The following is a 22,658-nucleotide window of genomic DNA, read 5'->3' as shown; positions in this document are numbered from 1 at the left end:
CATGCCCAGGAATACCATGTTTACGTGTGGGTGTGGTGGGGGCGAGGAGGAGCAAGGGTATCAAAACATGGGCATGCATCTATTGGTGGTGTCTTAAGGTGAAAAATTTAAAGATACATTTTGTAGCAAAGATTATCTCAAACTTTAGTGAACATTAAAATCACCTGTACAGTTACTCAACATGCAGATCCCTGGGCCCCACCACAGAGACTCAGTGGGTCTGGAGTAGAGCTGAGATTTTGCATTTCTAGCAAGATTCTGGATGATGCTGATGCTGATGCTGCTGGCCAAGAGACCACACTTTGTGTAGACCTGATCTTTAACCCTAATGTTATTCTGAAGCAGGGATGAACTCTCATATTTAATTATTGCTGAAAATTGTGCCGTTGTCATGACCAAAGCATGTTGACTCAGAACGTTTTTAGAAGAGAGAATTTATTCAAGAGAGCTCTGATTTTGTTCCTTGTTCCAAATTTGGTCAGTATTTAATGAGCACTCCTTGGAATTTGTTGATAAGAGGAGGTGAGTGAGCTTATGAAAATAGATCCTAGTTGCTTACCATTTCTTTCTCAGAAAATTCCAAGTGTCATCTGTAGGTGTGAACAGGGCTCCCTGGTCCTGCCATCAAAATGTGAGAGGTGATTGCCTGAACTCCTTCAGATGGAAGTTAACGCTTTTGTGATCCCCAGAATATGCAATTAATGAGTTTCATTCTACTGACATTTTTAATGTCAACATTACCAACAGCAGATGGGAGATGTCTGCATTGGGTATCTGTTTCCAATTAAGATCTTTAATTTATGATAAATGAATATGTTTCAATCATGTCTGCCTTGCATTCAGTGTATGCTTGGTTGGTCAACAATAAAAGCTGCCAGGAATGTTTTGGCACACAAAAAGAGACTGAGTCAGCCCATAGGTAGAAGGTTCACTGTTTTAATGGTTCCTTAAATTACTTAAATCAGATAAACTAAAAAAAAAAGGTAACAAATGAGCTTACTGGTTTTGTTTAATATATGTATGTGAAAATTTGGAAAATTAAAGAGGAGAAAGAAATACCTGGAGACATCCCCACCCTAAAAACAAAACAAAACAAAACAAAACAAAAAAAACCCTGTTTAGAATTTGGGTATCTTATTCTGGTCTTTGGACTATGCATAGAATCATTTAGGTAAGTATAATTACATATTGATTCCTGAGTTTTTCACCTAATATATCCTATGCTTTATTTTCCCAGTTTTTCACAATCTGTCTTGACTATCTATTGTTTCATAACAAATCACCCCAAAACTTAGTGGCTGAAACAAGAAGATTAATTTGGCTTAAGAATCTGCAATTTTGGCAAGGCTTGGCAGGGACAGCTGGACTCTGCTACTCTCAGTACAAACTGGGACATTTCAAAGGCTGGGGGTTGAATCCACTGATGGCTTGCTCATGCACATGTATCTTGGTTGATGCTGGCTGTTGACTGGCTGGGGCCTTAGTTTGGCCTGTCAGCAGAAACACCACATGTGACCATTCCATGTTGCTTAAACTTCCTCAAAATATGGTAGCTATATTCCAAGGGTGAGCTTCCCATGTAAGTAAGCCAGATAGAAGCTGTATTGACTTTTATGATCTAGCTTCATAAATCACACAGCATGACTTCCACTACTTTTTTTTTTTCTTTAGAAATGAGTCACTAAGGCCAACCTGTATTCAAGGGAAGGGAAATTAGACCCCACCTTTTTATGACAGGAGCTTCAAAAATTTTGTAGATATGTTTTATAAAATGTGGCATAATATGCTATCAAGTGAATATAGCAATCTTAACCATTTCACCTACAGTTACATTTGTGTTGCTACTGTTCTTAGACTGTGATTAACATCTTTATTTAGCAGGTTTTCTAGAAATAATTATTCCTTGCATTCCACCAACTAGTTTGCAAAAGAGGATTTTTGTTACACATATAGGCATTTAGTAAAGGTAATCTGATTTTGAAAGGACTAACATAACCAGATCTTAATTGTAATAAGATCTTTCTAAGAGCTAAGGCTGCCTTAATAGATGACAATCTTAGAAAGAGATGGGGGAAGCAGGTAGGTGCTCTTACCTTACAACATCCAAGAAATCCAAATGCATCCAAAAGTCACTATGAGTCACAATGTTCTCCAATTCAAGATGGACTGTCAGAAACAATGTTTCAATGTTATTTGGCATTAGTGGGTGTAGAAGCTGGAAAGTTGATATGCCCCATAAAATGCAGGGGGGACAAATGCTGGTGACAAATATGTTTAGGGTCTCCCCTAGGGCATATGGAATCATGAGTAAATATTTTTGTTGGGTTTCTGTCTCTAGAAACAGTTTGGTTAAAAATATATGACAAAATTCATAGACCCATCTAACTTAATGATGAATACTCAGAATTGTGGGTACAGAAGAGGCACTTACATATTTGTTTATTGTCCAATCACAGTATATAAAAATTCTTTGTGTTATCTAGGCAGCGTCTTTTCCCATTCAAATGCAAGAACCATCTGTTCATGTATTTTGTGGTCAAATTGCCATTCCTGGATAATTTCATGTCTCCCACTAGAAGGAAAAGGTAACAACACTATTTTACTCACAACACCATGACTTTTCACTCTTTGTATTAAAATAATATAGATCTTCTTATACCTATAGTTCTCTACTATCTTTTGTTTAATGGAGGTTATATCATTACTCATGATTCTGTATCTCCATTGTGTTGCCCATGAATATTGGCTTCCAGTGACTGTCTTAAAGGTTGTTACTGTGATTTATTGATGATGATTATTCATGTAAATCTTACCCAGTGTATGCAGGAAAATGTGAACAATAATTCATTTTCTGGTCATGATAAACTTACATTTCAGAATTTTATAGAGTAAATGTAGAAAAATACATATCCAACCATGTCTTTTCTCATACTATTTACTCCACAATCACTACACTTCTAGAATATGACTGTACCCCTTCCTACAACACATCACCACAAATGGGAAGGATGGACAAGGTACACTTGGGCAGAGTGAGAAGAGCAGAAGGAATATCTATTTCAGTCTGGTCCAGTAGTGTCACTCACAGAGGAGACAGCCTCAGCCAGTTTCAGTGACCAGAAGGACTCTTTCAAGGAAGGCATTCTAAAGCACTGGGCTTTCTGTGTACCCTGAGCACAGGGATTATTCTTAAGGATGGAACACATATTAAGCAGCAAAACAAGTATTAAAATATTTAAAACTTTGAGATTATACCAAATATCTTCTCTGACTACAATGGAATAAAACTAGGAATCAGTAACAAGAGGAATTTTGAAAACTGCAAAAACACACGGAAATTAAACAATGTGTTCTTGACTTACCAGTGTGTCAATAAAGAAGTTTAGAATAAAATTTAGAAACTTCTTCAAACAAATGACAATGAAAACACAATATATCAAAAGCTATGAGATATAGCAAAAGCAGTACTAAGAGGAAAGACTATAGCTATAAGTGCCTATATAAAAAGTAAAAATACTTCAAATAGCCAACATAACAATAATTATTTTAAAAACAAGAGCAAAACAAATCCAAAATTAGTAGAAGAAAAGAAATAATGAAGATCAGAGCAGAAATAAATGAAATGAGAAGAAAGAAAACAATACATAAGGTCAACGATACATAAAGTTGGTTTTTTTGAAAAGATAAATAAAATTGACAAACATTTAGCCAAACTCAGAAAAAAAAAGAGAATACCCAATAAATAAAATCAGAGAGGAAAAAGAGATACTACTACTGATACTACAGAAATGCAAAGAATGACCCTTTCATCTCTGATTTTATTTATTTGAGTATTGTCTCATTTTGTCTTAGGAAGTCTGGTTAAAGGATTGTCAATTATTTTTGTCTTTTCAAAAAAACAACTTTCCATTTTGTTGATCTTTTATATTATTTTCATAATTTCATATTTATCTATATCTGCACTGATTGTTATTTTTTCTTTTCTTCTACTAATTTTGGGTTTGGTTTGCTTTTGCTTTTCTACTTCTTTAAGATGCATCATTGAGCTATTTATTTGAAGTTTTTTTCTTTTTTGATGTAGGCACTTATAGCTATAAACGTCCCTCTTAATACGGCTTTTGTTGTATCCTACAGGTTTTGGTATGTTGTGTTTCCATTATCATTTGCTTCAAGAATTTTTTCATTTTCCTTCTTAATTTATTCATTGATCTACAGGTCATTCAGGAGCATATTGTTCAATTTCCATGTATTTGTATAGTTTCAATAATTCCTCTTGTTATTGATTACTAATTTTATTCCATTGTGGTCAGAGATAATGCTTGATATTATTTCAATTTTTTTGGATGTTTTAAGACTTGTTCTGTGACCTAATTTATGGTCTGTCATTGAGAAAGATCCATGTGCTGAGGAAAAGAATGTGTATTCTGCAGCTGTTGGATGAAATGTATTCTAAATATCTGTTAGATCCACTTGGTCTATAGTGCAGATTAAAAATCTGATGTTTCTTGGTTGATTTTCTGGAAGATCTGTCCAATTATGAAAGTGGGGCATTGAAGTATCCAACTATGATTGTATTGGGGTCTCTCTCTCTTTTTTTTTCTTTCTTTTTTTTTTTGATGGAGTCTCGCTCTGTCACCCAGGCTGGAGTGCAGTGGCACTATCTCGGCTCACTGCAAGCTCCACCTCCTGGGTTCATGCCATTCTTCTGCCTCAGCCTCCCGAGTAGCTGGGACTACAGGCACCTGCCACCGTGCCTGGCTAATTTTTACTATTTTTAGTAGAGATGGGTGTGGTCTCAATCTCCTGACCTCGTGATCCACTCATTTCAGCCTCCCAAAGTGCTGGAGTTACAGGTGTGAGCCACCACGCCTAGCCCTCTCTCTTTAGCTCTAATAATATTTGCTTTATATGTCTGGGTGGACCAGTATTGGGTAAATCTATATTTAAAATTACTATATCCTCTTGCTGAATCGACACCGTTATCATTATATAGAAACCTTCTTTGTCTCTTCTTACAGTTTTTGTCTTGAAATCTATTTTGTCTGATATAAGTATAGGTATTCCTGATCTTTTTTGGTTTCCATTGACATGGAATATCTTTTCCCATCCCTTTATTTTCAGTTGACATGTGTCTTTATAGGTGAGGTATATTTCTTGTAGGTAACAGATTTTTGGGTCTTTAAAAATCCATTCAGCCAGTCATGTCTTTTGATTGGAGAGTTTAGTACATTTACATTCAATGTTATTGATAAATAAAGACTTCCTCCTGCCTTTTTGTTATTTGTTTTCTGGTTGTTTTGTGGTCTTCTCTCTTTTCTTTCTTTCTTTCCTTCTTGTCCTTCTTTTGTGAAGGCGATTTTCTTTGGTGATTTAGTTTCTTGCTTTGTATTTTTTTGTCTCCATTGTATGTTTTTGGTTTCATGTTACCATAAGGCTCACAAATAGAATCAAGCTGATAACAATGTATAAACAAAGAAACAGATAAGCAAAAAGAAAGCTAATAAAATTTACTTCTTAACTTCATCCTCTGTTTTTTAACCTTTTTTGTTTCTATTTATATCTTATTGTATGGTTTATGTCTTGAAAGCTGTTGTAGTTATTACTTTTGATTAGTTCATTGTTTAGTCTTTTTACTTAGAATAAGTAAAGTTAACACAGCACGGTTATAATGTTACAATATTCTGTGTTTTTCTGTGTGCGTACTATTACCAGTGAGTTGTGTACATTCAGGTGACCACATATTACTTATTAACATCCTTTTCTTTCTAATTGAAGTATTCCCTCTAGCATTTCTTGTAGGATAGATCTGGTGTTGATGAAATCCCTCAGCTTTTGTTTGGGAAAGTCTTAATTTCTTCTTCATGCTTGAAGAATATTTTGCCAGATATATACTATTCTAGGGTAAAAGTTTTTTGTTTTTTTTTTTTTCTCTCTAGTACCTTAATTATGTCATGTGCCTCTCTGCTGGCCTGTTTCCATTATGTTATGTCCCTCTTTACTGGCCTGTTTCCACTGAAAAGTCTGCTGCCATATATATTCGAATTCCTTTGAATATTATTCATTTCTTTTTTCTTGCTGCTTTTAGGATTCTTTCTTTATCCTTAATCTTTGGGAGTTTGATTATTAAATGCCTTGAGGTGGTCTTCTTTGGGTTAAATTTGCTTGCTGTTCTATAACTCTCTTGTACTTGGATATTGCTACAACTCCTAGGTTTGGAAAGTTCTCATTATTATCCCTTTGAATAAACTTTCTACCCCTATCTCTTTCTCTACCTCTTCTTTAACACCAATAACTCTTAGATTTGCCCTTTTGAAGCTATTTTCTAGATCCTGCAGGTGTACCTCATTGTTATTTATTCTTTTTTCTTTTGACTCCTCTGACTGTAATTTCAAATAGCCTGTCTTCAAGATCACTGTTTGTTTTTCTGCTTAATCAATTCTGCTATTAAAAGACTCTGATGCATTCTTCAGTATGCCAACTGCATTTATCAACTCCAGAATTTCTCCTTTTAAATTATTTCAATCTCTTTGCTAAATTCATCTGATAGAATTCTGAATTCCTTCTCATGTTATTTTGAATCTCTTTGAGTTTCCTCAACACTGCTATTTTGAATTCTCTGTCTGAAAGGTCACCTATCTTCTTTTCTCCAGGATTGGTCCCTAGTGCCTTATTTAGTTCATTTGGTAAGGTCATGTTTTCCTGGAATGTCTTGATACTTGTAGATGTTCGTCTGTTTCTAGGTATTGAAGAGTTAGGTATTTATTTTAGTCTTCACTGTCTCAGCTTGTTTGTACCCATCCTTCTTGGGAAGCTTTTCCAGATTTTTGAAAGGACTTGGGAGTTGTGATCTAAGCTGTATCTGCTTTAGGGGGCACCCAAAACCCAGTAATAATATGGTTTTTGCAGACTCATACAGGTACTACTTTGATGGTCTTGGATAAGAAGTGGGAGAATTTTCTGGATTACCAGGCAGAGACTCTTGTTCTCTTTCCTTACTTTCTCCCAAACAAATGGATTTTCTCTCTCTGTTCTGAGTCACCAGGACTTGGAGGTGAAGTAACACAAGCATCCCGCGGCCACCACAACTATGACTGCACTGGATCAGACCTGAAGCCAGCACAGCACTGGATCTGGCCCCAGGCTTGCTGTAACAACTCCTTGGCTACTTCCTATGTTCACTGAAGGCAGTGGGGCTCAACAATAAGCTGGTGGAAAAGCCAGTCTTCCTTTCAGCATGGTGAATCCTCTGAGTTCCTGGGTGGGTCCAAGAGTGCTTTCTGGGAGCCAGGGAATAGAGTCAAAAACCTTAGAAGTCTACCTGGTGTTCTATTTTACTGCTGGTGCTCAGATAACAAAATGCGGTCCCTCCTACTCTTACTTCCCCCTTCCAAAGGCAGAGGAGCCTGACCCCATAGCCCTGCAAGCACAGTAAGTATTGCCAGACTGCTGCTGATGTTCCCTTAAGGCCCAGAGTCTCTTAAGTCAGTTTGTGGTGAATGCTGCCTGGCCTGGGACTCACCCTTCAGGGCAGTGGACTCCCCTGTGGCCCAAGGCACGTCAAGAAATGCTGTCCAAGAGCCAAATTCTGGAATCAGGGACCCTAAGAGCCTGCTTTGTGCTCTACTCCCCTGCGGCCGAGCTGGTACCTAAGGTGCAAGACAAAGTTCCCTTTACTTTTCCCTCCGCTTTTCTCAAGTAGGAGTCTCACCCCATAGTCACCACAGCTGGTAATGCGCTGAGTCTCAAGTGAAGCTAGCAAGTCTCAGAGGCTCACCCAAGGCCCTCAGCGTAGTACCTGGGTATAACTGCTGGTTATTCAGAGCCTAAGGGTTCTTCAGTTATCAAGTGATGAATCCTACGAGAACTGGGATTTTCACTTCAAGGAAGCAGGTTCTCTTTTGGCCCACAGCATATCTAGAAATGTATGGGAGTGAGGACCTGGAAAGAGGGCCTCATGACTTTGATGAGTGCCCTATCCTACTGTGGCTGAGCTGGTATCCAAGATACAAGGCAGTGTCCTTCCCACTCTTCTCTCTCCTTTCCTCAACTGGAAGGAAGGGTCTCTTTTGGAACCATGAACTGTGCAGCTTGGGGCTAAGGGAGGAATATTCCAGCACTCTCTTAGCCACCCCAGTTGGTGTCCCAGTAGGTCATGTGTCCTCTGCAGACTCCTGGTTCTGGGCCCAGGTGAGTACTAGGACTCTCACCTAAAATGCCACCCTTGTGGCCTAGACTGTCTTTCAAGTTCATTTAGCTCCCCATAGCAATTTAGCTTTAGGTTTGCTGGAACTTGAGTTCTGACCACTGGGATCAGTGATTCCCCTCTGGCTAGGGCTGATTTAAATGCTCCCTCCATGGTTGGACCTCAGCTGAGTTTGGTACAGTTTTCCTGTCTGCTATAACAAGACAGCATTGAGTCTAATGTCTCACAATTGCTGGCTCTCCCTGTTTCCAAGGCACAGAAATGCCCGGCACATCATGCTGTGGCTGTTGGGGGGTGGGAGAGTTGTGGGGATGGGATTGGGGAGGAAGGGTGGCATCAACAATTCAAGACTGGTTTTTCTACTTCTTCAGTGCCTCTTTCAGAGATAAGAAGTTAAAACTGGGAACTGTGAGTGCTCACCTGATTTTTGGTTCCTATGAAGGTGCTTTTCTTGTGTAGATAGTTGTTAAATTGGTGCTCTTGTTGGGGGGATGGCTGGTAGAGCCTTCTATTCTGCTATCTTGCTCCACCTCCTCTTTTTCCTGTTAATATTATCACATAAGTACTTTTAAATTCTATCATAATCTCTTAATGGGAGTAATTTTAGTGGATAATTGAACTATCCTTCTAGTGTTGGATACATAGGTTTTCTAGTTTTTACCATTATGAATAATGTTATGATAAATATATATGAACATAAACCTTTTCTCCAGTTCAGGTTATTTTTTAGCTTCTATTTCTTCACATGATGTTATGTCAATGCATAAAACTTTAAAGTTGATAGATGTAATATATTGCTGTAATTTTTCTTGTATTTTGACAAGGGAGGGCACTTTTTTCACCTGAAACCAAGCTTTATCTAAATCCCATTTTAAATGGTCCTCCTGAACTGAGAAAAAAGTGTTTTATATCAACTACATTGGAAAATCTGGTGTGAAATGTAGTAAATTGCCCTCATCCAAGGGAATCACTATGTAGTTAAAACAAAACAAAACAAAACAAAACAAAACAAAACAAAACAATGTGCAGCTATTGTAGAGCTCACAGAATATATACCCAAGAAGCTCTTCGTAGTAATCCAGAGCCTGAAACATGTAAAATATTATCAGGATGTGTTATTTTTATGGTGGCTGTTACTGAGGAAACAGAGGCAATGCCTTGTGAAATTTGGGTTTGCTAGGACAGAGAAAGGTTGTGTAGTGCCATTTCTGTTTCCTGGTCCCCAGGATAACCAAAATTCATGGCTAGACTTACATCATCAGCCAGGGTAGGATCAGCCCTGACCCCAGTTTTGGGTTCTGTCCTGTTCTGTTAAAATGCATAAATACAGGTGATTCCAAAGTACCTCAGCAGCTTGACTCAGTCTAGCTGAGTCAAAGACAGCCTAGCTAGTTTTCTTTAATGATCTTAGGGACCTGGAGAAGCAGACAAGAAGGGCTACTTAAAAACGGAAACATGGAAGGATAAACAGACCAGGCTGAAGGACACTTGGCAGATTCAAATAGGAACAAGTAGTCTGCATTAAAAATATTCACCTCTCTTAAAACTAATAAATGAAGTTAGCAAGGTTGAGGCATGCAAAATCAATGTAGAAAAATCACTTACATTTCTATACACTAACAACAAATAATCCTTTCCAAAAATTAAAAAATCCCATTTACAATAGCATTAGAAAAATAAAATACTTGGGCACAAAATTAACCAAATAGATAAAAGACTTGTACACTGAAAATCCTTGCTGAAAGAAATTTAAAAAGAGACAAATAAGTGACAAGACATCTCATGTTTCATAGATTGGAAGACTTAATATTGTTAAAATGTCTATACTACCTCTCTTAGTTCATTTGGCTACTATAACAAAATGCCTTACACTGGGTAAATTATAAACAATAAAAATTTAGTGCTCACAGTTTCAGAGACTGGGAACCAAGATCAAGGTGCCAGCAGATTTGGTGTCTGGTGAGGGCCCACTATTCAGAGATGGCACCTTTTTGCTGTGTCCTTGCATGGTGGAAGGGACAAGGGAGCTCCATCAAGCCTTGTTTATAAGGGTACTAATCCCATTCATGAGGATGGAGCCCTTGTGACTCAATAACTTCCCAAAGCCCTTACCTCTTAATATTAGCACATTGGGTACCGTATTAGTCCATTTTCACGTTGCTGATAAAGACATACCTAAGACTAGGCGATTTACAAAAGAAAGAGGTTTAATGGACTTACAGTTTCACATGGTTGGGGAGGCCTCCTGATCATGGTGGAAGGCAAGGAGGAGCAAGTCACATCTTACCTGGATGGCAGAAGGCAAAAAGAGAGAACTTGGGCAGGGGACCTCATCTTTTTAAAACCATAAGGTCTCATAAGACTTATTCACAATCACAAGAACAGCATGAGAAAGACCTGCCCTCATGATTCAGTTACCTCCCACCAGGTCCCTCCTACAATATGTGGGAATTCAACATGAGATTTTGGCAGGGACACAGCCAAACCATATCATTCCACCCCTGGCCCTTTCCAAATCTCATGTCTTCACATTTCAAAACCAATCATGTCTTCCCAACAGTCCCCCAACGTCTAAACTTATTTCAGCATTAACTCAAAAGTCCACTGTCCAAAGTCTTATCTGAGACAAGGCAAGTCCCTTCTGCCTTTGACCTTGTAAAATCAAAATAAGTTACTTCCTAGATACAATGGGGGTACAGTCATTGGGTAAATACAGCCATTCCAAATGGGAGAAATTAGACAAAACAAAGGTGCTACAGGCCCCATGCAAGTCTGAAATCCAGCGGGAAGTCAAATCTTAAATGTCCAAAATGTTCTCCTTTGACTCCATGTCTCATATCCAGGTCATGCTGATGCAAGAGGTGTCTTCCTATGGTCTTGGGCAGCTCTGCCCCTGTGGCTTTGCAGGGTACAGACTCCCTGCTGGCTGCTTTCACAGGCTGGCATTGAGTACCTGCAACTTTTCCATGTGCACAGTGAAAGCTGTCAGTGGATCTACCATTCTGGGGTCTGAAGGACAGAGGCCTTCTTCTCACAATTCCACTAGGTGGTGCCCCAGTAGGGACTCTGTGTGAGAGCTCACACCCAACATTTGCCTTCTGCATTGTCCTAGCAGAGGTTCTCCATGAGAGCTCCACCCCTGCAGCAAACTTCTGCCTGGACATCCAGGTGTTTCTATATATCCCCTGAAATCTAGGCAGAGATTCCCAAACCTCAATTCTTGACTTCTGTGCACCTGCAGGCTTAACACCATTTGGAAGCTGCCAAGGCTTGGGGCTTGCACCCTCTGAAACCATGGCCAAAGTTATACCTTGGCCCCTCTTAGTAATGGTTGGAGCATCTGGGACATGGGGCACCAAGTCCCTAGACTGAACACAGCATGGGGACCCTAGATCTGGCCTATGAAATCATGTTTTCCTCCTAGGCCTCCAGGCCTGTGATGGGAGGGGCTGCTGTGAAAACCTCTGACATGCCCTGGAGACATTTTCTTATTGTCTTGGGGATTAACATTCAGATCCTCATTACTTATGCAAACTTCTGCAGCAGGCTCGAATTTCTCCTCAGAAAATGGGATTTTCTTTTCAATCACATTGTCAGGTTGCAAATTTTCCAAACTTTTATGCTCTGCTTCCCTTATAAAATGGAATGCCTTTAATAGCACTCAAGTCACATCTTGAATGCTTTGCTGCTTAGAAATTTCTTCTGCCAGATACCTTAAATCATGTCTCTCAATTTCAAAGTTCCACAATTCTCTAGGGCAGGAGCAAAATGCTGCCAGTCTCTTTGCTAAAATATAACAAGAGTCACCTTTGCTCCAGCTCCCAACAAGTTCCTCATTTCCATCTGAGGTCACATCAGCCATATTGTCCATAGCACCATCAGCATTTTGGGCAAAGCTATTAAACAAGTCTCTAGGAAGTTTCAAACTTTCCCACATTTTCCTGTCTTCTTCTGAGCCCTCCAAACTGTTCCAACCTCTGCCTGTTACCCAGTTCCAAAGTTGCTTCCACATTTTCAAGTATCTTTTCAGTAGCACTCAACTCTTGGTACCAATTTACTATATTAGTCCATTTTCATGTTGTTGATAAGGACATACCCAAGACTGGGCAATTTACAAAAGAAAGAGGTTTAATGGACTTACAGTTCTACATGGTTGGGGAGGCCTCATAATCATGGCAGAAGGCAAGGAGGAGCAAGTCACGTCTTACATGGATGGCAGGAGGCAAAAAGAGCAAACTTGTGCAGGGTAACTCCTCTTTTGAAAACCATCAGATCTCACAAGATTTATTCACTATCATGAGAACAGCACAGGAAAGACCTGCCCCCATGATTCAATTACCTCCCACCAGGTCCCTCCTGCAACACGTGGAAATTCAAGATGATATTTGAGTGGAGATGCAGCCAAGATATATGGTACTAAGTCCTAACATATAAATTTTTGTGGAGGGGCACCAACATTAAGACCACAGCATTATCCAAAGCAATCTCTTGATTCAAGGCTATCCCTATCAAAATCCAAATGGCATTTTTTGCAGAAATAAATATAACCATCCTAAAATTTATATGAAACCACAATGGACCCTGAATACCTAAAACAATCTTGAGCAAGATGAACAAAGCTGGAGCCCTCACACTTGCTGAGTTCAAAACACATTACAAAGCTGCACTAGCCAAAACAAAACAGTACTTAGATAAATAAAAACATATAAAACAATGGAACAGAATAGAATACCCAGAAATAAACCCATGCATACACAGCCAACTAAGTTTTTAGCAAGGGTGCCAAACTACACAATGGGGAAAGGATAGTCTTTTCAAGAAATGGTGCTGGGAAAACTGAATATCCACATAAAAAGGAATGAAACTGGACCCTTATCTATACAAAAATCAACTCCAAATGGATAAAGAGTTAAACATAGCACCTGAAGCTGTAAAACTATTAGAAGAAAGCAATTATAATGTTGGTCTTGGCAATAATTTATTGGATATGACAACAAAAGCACAGGCATCAAAAGCAAAAATAGACAGGTGGGACTACATTAAACTAAAGACTGTGCACAGCTAAGGAAAAAATCAGCAGAGTAAAAATACAACCTACAGAATGAAAAAGAATATTTGCAAACCATCTATTTGAAAGGGGTTAATATCCAAAATACACAAGTCCTATGACTCAATAATAACAAAATAATAATCCAATTAAACAATAGGCAAAGGACTTGATTAGACATTTCTCTACAGAATACATCCACATAACCGATAGGCATATAACCTGTTCGATAACTCAATAGCAATAAAAAAAAAATTAAACAATAGGCAAATGACTTGATTAGGCATTTCTCCAAAGAAGACACACAAATGGCCAAACATGAAAATATGAAATTATTTTCAGCATCACTAATTATCAAGGAAATGTAATTCAAAACCACAATGAGATGTTACCTCATACCTTTTAGGATGGCCATTATTAAAAAAAAATTTTAAAGCCCTGAAAATAATAAGTTTTGGTAAAAATGTGAAGAAATTGGAACACTTGTGCACTATGGTGGGAATGTAAAATAGTGCATCCACTATGAAAACACTATGGAGTTTCCTCAAAATGTTAAAAATAGAACTACTATATAATTCAGCAATCCCACTCTTGGGTTTTTAACCAAAACACTTGAAAATAGGATCTTGAAGAGATATTTATACTCACATGTTCACTGTAGCATTATTCACAATAGTCAAGAGGTGGAAGCAACATAAATGTCCATCAGTGAAAGAATGGATAAAGAAAATATGGTATGTACATATAATTGAATATTATTCAGCCTTAAAAAGAAGGAAGTCCTGTCATGTTCTACATCATGGATGAATCTTGAGGCGATTATGCAAAGTGAAATTAGTCGCAGAAGGACAAATGTTGCATGATTCAAGTTATATGAGGTATTTAAAGTAGATAAACACTTAGAAGCAGAACGTAAAACAGTGATTGTCAGGAACTGTTGGGGGAGATAGGGAATTATTGTCAATTGGTAGAGTTTAGTCACACAAGATGAAAACATTCTAGAGATCTACAGTACAGCAATATGCATGTAGTTAACAGTACTGTACTGTACACTTAAAAATTTAAGAGGGTAGATCTCATATTATGTGATTTTTACCACAATAAAAAATACCTCTCAACACTGTAATACTAAGTTAACAAAATTGTTTATAGAAGAATTTCATACAGATATATTGGCTTACCATCTTTATTGATGTAAATAAAAAGGGAACAATACAATATTGCTCTCCCACCACAGAATAAAGTCAGCTCACACTGATTGAACATCTACTGCTATCTTGTTTATAAGTTGTCTTATTTAGTTCTCTAAAGTAATCCTGCAAAATCAATATTATTCATGCATTTATCGATTCATTTAACATATACTTTTTGAGTCTTTGTTATTTACCTATCACTGTTTAAGGCACTCCATGGAAATACAGCAGTGTACAAGACAAACAACTTGATTCATGAAGCTTACATTCTGGTGAAGGAGACATAAATTATCTATTTATAATTTTATAAATAGATATAAAAGTATGATATAATATGAAGTAATATAATGTGATACAACATAATGTTAAGTGATTGAAAGTGTTATGACAAATTATAAAACAAGTTGATAAAATAGGGACAAGAGCTATTTTTGAGAGAAAGGTCAGGGAAGGCTGCTCTGAGAAGATAGCATTTGCATAGATCTGAATTAAATAAAAGAAGAAGCTATAAAATATCTGAGGAAAGAGCATTTCTGGCAGAGAGAACAGCAAAGCAAATGCCAAGAAGTAGGAGCATATTTGATATACTTAAATAATGGTGAGGACGCCAGTGTGGCTGAAGTCCAGAAGGGGAAAGAAAACATCAGAGAAACAGAGGCTTCATTTTTCATCTAGCCCAATGGCCAAGTTAGTGCTGCAGCAGGTTGGCCAACTCCAAAACCCATGCGCATTCTATTACACTAAATCATCTGTTCCAAGAAACTATTCTATCCTCATTGAGGATGAAACAAAAGCACTGAAAAATATGTTTCTGGAAGTATTTCAGATAGCTATGTTGTCCTCCCACCCCCATTTTTTCACCCTGCCCTAGGAAAAAAAGGACAAAGACTTGAGGCGTATGGTATGACTATTTCCTATTGTTGTGTTACCAAGAACAATTTTATTATTATTGTTAAGGGGACTTTATGATTAATAATATAAATGTAGCTTTAATTTACAAATAAAATAATAATAATAATGAAGAACCAATACCCCTTTTGACTTTAAATTTACTTCTTAATAAAAACCAAGGGTATTTTCTATCTTTATTTCTGGTATCCTGATACTAAGTGAAGGACACCCTTAGCCTAGTCATGTATAATCCACTATCTTCAACAAAGACTGAAACAGAAATTGTCTCCAAATTTTAGATTTTAAAAGGGTTAGAAACATGCATCAAAATATCACGTGTACTTCCAAAATATGTACAACTATAACCATTAAAAATTAATTAATTAATTTAAAAAAGAATTAGGAAAAGGTGACACCCACTAGCTAGTGAGCTAGTGCTTTTTTACTGCTACAAAGTTGATGAGAATGTTTTGCTGTCTTCTTTGAGACTCATTATTCACACACAATAAAATGCCATCTGGAGTTAAGAGCAAGGTTTTTAACATTCCTTAACCACCTCAAGATGTATATTAATAAAAATAGCATATTTATATTGATTTTAAAGATTCCATATACATTATTGCATTTACATCATAAATATACTAATGTATTGATGTAAGTTCCTTGGTATCTCCTGAGAGTACTATTGAAGACTAAATTTTTGAAGAAACAGATTAGAAAATTAATTTTTATGACCAATAGTAGATTTCCACTTTTTAAAATAAATATTTGAAAGAAACTCAGAATCTAAGATAAATAGTGTAAAACTAACCAAGTTATACATTTTGTGTCATTGGTGATCCATGCTGAGAAAAAAAATTTAAAAACATTTGTGTATTCAAGGAACATCAAGATAGCTAAAGACTTTTACAATATGTAGATTTTCTTAATGAAAACTAGAAATATTTTTATATGATTTATTTTTTCATTTTTAGAATTTTTAATTAAAAAAATTTTTGTGGATACGTATTAGGTGCATGTATTTATGGGGTACATGAGATATTTTGATACAAGCATGCAATATGAAATAAGTACATCATGGTGAATGGAGTATCCATTCCCTCAAGCATTTATCCTTTGAGTTACAAACAATTCAATTATATTATTTCAGTTATTTTAGAAAATACAATTAAGTTATTATTGGCTATAGTTGCCCTATTGTGGAATCAAATAATAGGTCTTATCTATTCTTTCTATTTTTTGTATGCATTAACCATGCCCACCTTCCCCCACTACCCTTCCCAGCTTCTCATAACCATCCTTCTACTCTCTATATCTATGAGTTCAATTGATTTGATTTTTAGAGCCTCAAAAATAAGCTAATGTTACAGTTGTGTATCTTCTGTATAAATTCTAGCCCATTGGTGTCAGTCAACTGTTTTTAGCTTCTTTATAAGAAACCTATCATTAAAACTCATAGTAATGCAGAAAGTTATAAGGGGACCACACACAGTTTATAATCTTGAAATTACAAATGATGAAACTAGAAGCAATGCTATTTAAAAGATGCTTATACGGCTAGAACAGAAAACAAACTATTCTCCTGGTGAGAAAACCAGCAAAATTCCATTTCATACTTTTCCATACATTTTTGGCAAGAAGGCTTTACTTTTTACAAATATAGTGTTTACACCAATATGAGAAACTACTTTTGTCATATATATTAGTCCATTATCACATTGCTATAAAGAAATACCTGAGACTGGGTAATTTATAAAGAAAAGAGGTTTGATTGGCTCATGGTTCTGTGGGTTACACAAGAAGCATGATGCTAGCATATGCTTTGCTTCTGGGTAGGCCTCAGGAAGCTTACTATCATGGCACAAAGTGAAATGGGAGCAAGCATGTCACATGGCCAGAACAGGAGCAAGAGGAGGAAGAAAATACCATACACTTTTAAATGACTAGATCTCATGAGAACTCACTCATCATTGTGAGGACAGTACAAGGGCATGGTACTGTCATTCATGAGAAATCTGCCTCCATGATCCAATCATTTCCCACCAGGCCCCATCTGCAACACTGGGGATCACAATTCAACATGAGATTTAGGTGGGGACACAGATCCAAACCATATCACCATATGAATGTAAAAATTGTATTTTACTATAGTAAGGCTCTTAATTATTAAAACAATTGAAAAATAAAAACAAAAGAGTTCATTGTGTTAAGGTATGTGTATATATTTTGGAAATAAAATGATAAACACATTTTAAAACCTTACATCTATTATGGTGAGCATAACATAACCAAAAAGAACTATCTGAAAAAGTGGCCTAGCCTACTTCATTGCTAGAAATTCTTAAACTCCTCTGTTACAATATTATTTAAAACTAAATTTAATGCAATAAGTGAATTTACTATCAATAAAATTGTTAATATATTTGTTGAAAGCAGTCAAGTTTGTAAAATCTACACTTTACACTTAACTCAGTTCTCAATTAAAGTTTCACACAATAGTATCTGCTTGGTGGAGCACGAATCACATTCCAAATCTTAGCTGCAAGGGAGTTTTTCAATCTTTGAATTACAGAAACCCACACTAGAAAAAAGTTGGAATAGAAGAGTGAGCCACTCCTTAGCATCTCCTACAGTACACCATCAAGCTCAAGCAGTTGCTGAAAGCCTTTCTTTGGCATCTAAAAGACTGGGAGAAGCACAACTTCAGATTGAGGCTTATAATTAATGGAAGGCACCATAAATTGAAGGAAAAGTGTTGACTATGAATCTCAAAAGAAGTAATATAAAAGTAATTTCCTTAAAGATATTAAATATAAGGATCTTCATGATGCTATTTCTCTAAACAGTGAAGTTTCTCCATCCATTTGTTTTTTATCAGCTTTGTTGAGGTATACTCACCAAAGAAAAATTATGTGTATATATATATATCTAAGTTATACAACATGATTTTAAATTATCTACTTTTTAAATTGACAAACAAAAATTTTATTTATTTATGGTGTACAAAATGATGTGTTGATCTATGTATGCATTGTGGAGTAGCACAATTAAGATAATTAACATACCCATTAGCTCACATATTTATTTGCTGTGAGAACTCTCTTAGCAATTTTCAAAAATATAATACCTCATTTTTAACTATAGTCATTATGTTGTACAACAGATCTCTTGAAGCTATTCCTCCTTTCTAACTGAAATTTTGTATCCTATGACTAATATCTTCCCAACCTCCCCCACCCCAGCCCTTGGTAACCACCATTCTACTCTTTGCTTCTATGAATTTGACTGTTTTAGATTCCACATATAAGTAAGATCATGCAGTATTTGTCTTTCCAGGTCTGGCTTATCTCACTTAGCATAATGTCCTCCATGTTCACACATGTTGTCACAAATAACAGGATTTTCTTCTTTATAAACGCTGAATAATATTCCATTGTTTATGTATGCAGCATATTTTCTTTATCCATTCATTCATTGATGAGCACTTAGTTCGATTCTATATCTTGGCTACTGTCAGTAGGGCTACAATGGACATGGAGGTGCTAATATATCTCTTTGACATACTGTTTTCTTTGGATAAGTAACCAGTAGTGTGATTGCTGGATCATATGGTGGTTCCATTTTTTGTTTTTAGGAACCACCACACTGTTTTCCTTAATGGTAGTGGCTGTACTAATTTACATTCCCAACAACAATGTGCAAGGGTTTCCTTTCCTCCATAACCTTTCCAGCACACTTTACCTTTCATCTTCTTGAAAATAGCCATTCTACTAGGTATGAAATGATATCTCATTGTACTTTTAATTTGTATTTTTCTGATGATTACTGATGTTGAGCACCATGTAACTTGCACTTTCCTCCTCTTAGATACTTCCCTGAGGCCAAAATGTAAGAAAAGCAATTTAGCCTACTGGAAGATGAGCACCCATGTGGAGGGTGAGAGGCCAGCACCAACCACCAGACATATAACTGAGGCCATCTCAGACCCTATAGCTAAATGCCATTTCAGCAGTTAGCCCAAGCAAGACCAGCAGGACCACTCAATGGGTTCATGAGAGATAATGGATCAATGTTGTTTTATAAGCAAAATTTTAAAAAATATTTTCATTACTTGCCCTCTTCATTTGCTTTTAGGATAAGATCCATGCTCATTAATCTGATTTCTAAGGTTCATCTCGACATGATTCCTTATAATACGGACCCCAAAATTCTTTACCAGGAGCCTGGATTCTATGTATGATCATTGGAAATGCTTGCTCATTTTCCTTAAGGAAGAACTGGAAAACATGAAAACCTATTTAGGCTGCTGTTATCACTTGTGCAATTACAAAATTTAACAGCTGCCAGTGTGCAAACCAGCTGCCAATGTGCAGAATCTGAAAAAGGGATCTTATCACACACAGAATGTATTTAACTGTAGAATTAGCAAAGAACTGTGGTGGCAGTATTCATAGTTATATCCATAGCCAGAATCCATGCCTGCTATAACAAACCACACACACACACACACACACACACACACACACACAGAGAGAGACATTATTTTTCAACATAGAGAGCTTTCTTTCCCAGTGAATTGATTTTTGTTTAAAGATTGTCTTAGAAAATGTTCCTAACCTAACTTCTTGGAAAACAGATCACAATGTAAAAGTTCTGTAACTGCCATTCTCCACCCCCATAAAACTTTTTAAACATCTTTTTGGACAACCGTGTTTCCTTGCTGAGCTTTCCTTTTTATACTGTATCAAAGTATGTCCCATCTGAAAAGGAAGAGAAGAGATGCCCTGAAGAACAGCCAAAGGCCTCATGTGCTGTTGAGTAATACTGCCTTCTCCTGTTTCTTCTCACACAGTTAAGTTCACACACAAATCAGTTAAGTTCATACCCAGATGTATGATAGCTTTATACTACTTATTGCTTTGGGGCTATTGGTGGGAATAGTTTATTGAATGATGAGGGAATTGGAAATAAATACTATAACATGGATTCTCTCAAATTTGCCTCTCTCTCTCTTCTTAGTAATCAGGATCCATCACAACATTTGGGGATTTTTCAGAAGATTGATTCATATGGAAAAGCCTGAGGAATGAATAAAGTGTTTCATCTTCCTTATGGTATTTTTGTTTGTTTCCCCAGCTTTATCTCTAGCCACTCCTTCTTCCTGCAATTCTTGTTTTAGCTTACCTAAATTTCTAGTCCACCTACTACTGCATTGCACTCTGTTGCTTCGTATGTGACTTCAAGAGAAGTGTCATGAATTGGACCAAGACAGCTTGTAGCCATAGACAAAACCTAAACCTTGGTTTAAGTTCATCTTGACACCTATTACATGCTTGCACCTCAGTTTCTGAACATAATTGGTAATAAGGTATGCCAGTGGACCCATTTTAGATTTATCGCCATGAGCCATATGTGGACCTTCAGTGCTGCTGGACAGTCTTACTACCCTTCCCTAAGATCAAATAATTCTCCCATTGTCTAAGATTACCATATCATCATGTTGCTTCCTGCCTCAAAATCCCAACACCTTTTCCCTACTCCTCATTTAGCTGATGAGCTGACTTATTTCACTGAAAAATTGATCAGAAATAGTTCTAACTTCTATATCCATCACTATCACATCTTCCACCCTCATTGCTTTGGCACCCATATACTCTCCCTTCCCTCCAGTTATAAAAGATCAACTGTCTGGTTCCTATGTAAGGCCAACTTCCCACTTTGTGTATTGTCACGCATACATTTCTCACAACATCAAGAACAATGTTCTGTAATTATCTCTCTTTTCTCTACAGCATAAATTTTACTATCATTCTCATCTGCGTACAAACATGCTTTAATATCTCCAATCATGAAAATACTGGTTTCAAAATTCCCACAACCAAAGTCTTTGAAAGTGTTGACTATAAAATCTTCACTTCTTTCCTTCCAACTATACCTTAAATCCACTGCAATGTGGCTTGTGTCATCAACACTTCACTGAAATCTGCCTCATTAAGTCCCCTTCACATTGCCAAATTCAGTGTCAATCCTCAATTTTCATATTCCTGGAGCTCTCTGCATCATTCATTAAAGTTGATCATTCTCTTCATGAAATACTTTTATCACTTGGCTTGTAGGACTGGTTTTTCTTCTTTGCTGGCTGCCCCTTTGGAGTCTCCTTTACTGTTGTTTTGTTGTTGTTGTTGTTGTTCCATATCTCCATAGGTTGTAATGCCCTAGTATTAATCCTCAGACACCTACACCTCTTTAGCTACACTCTCTCCGTAAGTGATTTCATTGCTTTAAATACAATTTATAAACTGACATCTCTCAGATGTCTTCAGTTTCAACCTTCCCCCGAACTCCAGTCTCATGTCTGCTACCTGGTCTTGGATTTCTTACAGAGATCTCAAGTTTAACATTTCCAAAAATGAACCCTAGATTCCCCCCTCTCCCACAAAACTGCTCCTTCTTCAGTGTTTCCCATCTCAATAAATGATGTCACTGCTCATACATTTGCTAAAGTCACAAAAGTTAGTCATCTCTTTCCTTCTCTTACATGCCACATCTAATCCATTAGCAAATATTACAGGTTCTACTCTCACTCATCTCATTACTTCCACCAGCACACTCCAGGTCTCAGCCACTATGATCTCTCACCTGGACTGTAGACATGAGACTGCAATAGCCTCTTACTCTGTTTCCTCCCTTTCACTCTTACCCCTCTGTAGTTCATTCTTCTAGAGTTACCAGGATGACCCTTTTAAAAATATGTCAGTATATGTCATTTCCATGTTGAAAACTTCCCAGTGGTTTCCTATTGCACTTAAAATAGTATCTATGCTCTTTATTGTGGCTTATGAATCCCTTCACTTTATGGTCTCTGGCTATTTATCCTACCTCATTTCCTGTTACTAGCTCTCCTTTTTCGTTAGCTTAAGCCACACACTGCCCTTCTGCTTTTGCTCTAGCACAACAAGTGTGTTCCAACCTCAGATATTTTGCACTTGGCAATCTCTCCTCTGTCATGGACTGTCTTCCCCAACATCCTGATAGTGCTCATTTCATTCAGGTCTCTGCTCAATTGTCACCTCCTAGTTGAGGTCTTTCTTGACCACTCTTACACGTCATCAACCACCATTCTATTCTCATGTGCTGATTAATTTCCTTTTTATAACATCACTAACATACTACACATCCATTATCAACTTTGTTTATTTTGTCTACTGCTGTATCTCCAGCATCTAGAACAGTGATGCAACCTAGAAGGTACTCAATAAATATTATTGAATTAATAAGTCCATAACTTTCTGAACAACCTTGGGAAAGATGACTGCCTGTTCTT

The sequence above is a fragment of the Macaca nemestrina genome, chromosome X, assembly GCF_043159975.1.
Source record: "Macaca nemestrina isolate mMacNem1 chromosome X, mMacNem.hap1, whole genome shotgun sequence".
NCBI classification, from domain to species: Eukaryota; Metazoa; Chordata; class Mammalia; order Primates; family Cercopithecidae; genus Macaca; species Macaca nemestrina.
The sequence above is the reverse complement of the archived record's forward strand: the minus strand, read 5'-3'. Positions refer to the sequence as shown.